Here is a 2,158-nt window from a genome sequence, read left to right on the forward strand (position 1 = left end):
TAAGGTGGAGGGTCAGAGAAAAAGAGGAAGACCCCCAACGAGATGGATTGGCCAAGTGGCAGCATCGATGGACTCAAGTGTGGCAACAGTAGTGAGGTTGTCCCAGAATCAGGCAGTGTTTCATTCTGCTGTGCTTAAGGTCGCTATGGGTCGTTACCAACTCAATGGCAGCTAACAACAACAACAACAATAGTAACTCAAGACTTAACTTTTTTCTGCAGTTCTTTCTTGAGAAATACTGAGCATGTTTTCCCTTTTTGGTTCTCTAAATCCAGGTCTTTGCACATTGCATTATAATACTTTACTTTGTCTTCTTGGGCTGCCCTCTGAAACTTTCTAGTCAGCTCTTTTACTTCGTCATTTCTTCCAGTCCTTTTAGTTTCTATAGCCTCAAAAACATGTTTCAAAGTCTCTTCTAATATCCACTTTGGCCTTTTCTAAATTTCTTTCCTATCTTTTTAATGACCTTTTGCATAACCTTCTTGCATAACATTTTTTATGCCATCCCATAGTTCTTCTGGTCTTCAGACATTAGTGTCCAATGCATCAAATCTGTCCTTCAGATGGTCTCTAAATTCAGGCGGGGTATATTTACGGTTATATTTTGGCTCTTATAGACATGTTTTAATTTTCTTCAGCTGTAGTCTAAACTTGTTGTGAGCAACTGTTGGTCTATTCCACAGCTGACCTCTGGCCTTGTTTTGCCTGATGACATGGAGCTTCTCCACTGTCTCTTCCCATATATGTAGCCAGTTTGATTCCTGTGTATTTCATCTGGTCCACATGTCCTGGTGTGGTGCTGTGGGTTAATGCACCAGACTGCAAAGACGTTTGAACTGCATGGTTGGCAGTTCAAGCTCACCAGCTGCTCCTTGGAAACCCTGGAAACAGGGTCGCTATGGGTCAGAATCGACTCGACGGCACTTGACAACAACAACAACAACATGTATAGTCATAATTTTTGAAACTGATAAAGGGTACTTTTGAATGAAGACGTCATCGGTATTGCAAAATTCTATCATGAGGTCTCTAGCTTCGTATTTACCACCAAATACTGACCCTTTCTCTTTGTTTCCAACTTTTGGAGTCTAATCACTAGAATTGTCAATGAATCTTGCTTACATGTTTGATCAGTTTCAGACTGAAGAAGCTGGTTGAATTCTCCAATTTTGTCATCAGTGGCTTTAGTGGTTGGTGTGTAAATTTAAGTAATAGAGATATTGACTAATCTTCCTTGTAGGTTTAAGGACATTATCCTATCATAAACAGCACTGTACTTCAAGATAGATCTTGAAATGTTCTTTTTGACAATGAAGGTGACACCCTTCCTCTTCAGTTTGTTGTTCCTGGTATAGCAAAGCATATGATTATCAGATTCAAAGAACCAGAGGTTGTAGGACAAGCCTGATGCAAGATCCAGAGAGCAGAAAGCAAAAAAGCTTTGCCTGAGTGTCCATTATATTGGATGCAGACCACACCTCTGAGGAAACATCCTTTCAATTGATTAGCTGCTCGTAGCCAATCATCACAGCATAAACTACACAGTATCCATAGCCAATCATCAGCGTCAACTACACTATATGAAATCTCAACATGGGGATAACCACATCTCAACTGCGAAACCACTGGAAATCCTGGCCCAGTCAACTTGACACAAAACCTATCTATCACAGAAACTCTCAGCAAATTAGGAATAAAGGAAGACTGACTTCTGGTATGGTGCTATAGAATAAACACTGGACTGTAACCTCAAGATTGTCAGCTCAAACCCACCAACTACTCTGGCACACCCTATGTAGGATTGCTGAATTGGAACGAACTTGATGGCACACAACAACAATTCTTGGTGTGACACAACAGGATAAGCACTGAACTGCTATCTGAACAGCAAGGTGGGCTCTTGAAACCCACCAGCCATTTCTCGTAAATGCTGTACAGAGTTGTTATGCATTGAAACCAACTCAGTGGCACTTAACACCACCAACAACTCAGATCACTAAAGAGTATCTACAAAAACTCCTTTAAGTTGTTATGTGCCTTTGAGTCTGTTCAGACTCATGGAGAGCTTGTATAGGGTTTTCAAGCTCTGGTAGCGTAGTGGTTACGAATCGGACTGCTAATTTCATGGTCAGCAGTTTGAAACTACCAGCTGTTCCAC

This window comes from Chrysochloris asiatica, unplaced genomic scaffold (assembly GCF_000296735.1).
Source record: "Chrysochloris asiatica unplaced genomic scaffold, ChrAsi1.0 scaffold00308, whole genome shotgun sequence".
Lineage (NCBI taxonomy): Eukaryota > Metazoa > Chordata > Mammalia > Afrosoricida > Chrysochloridae > Chrysochloris > Chrysochloris asiatica.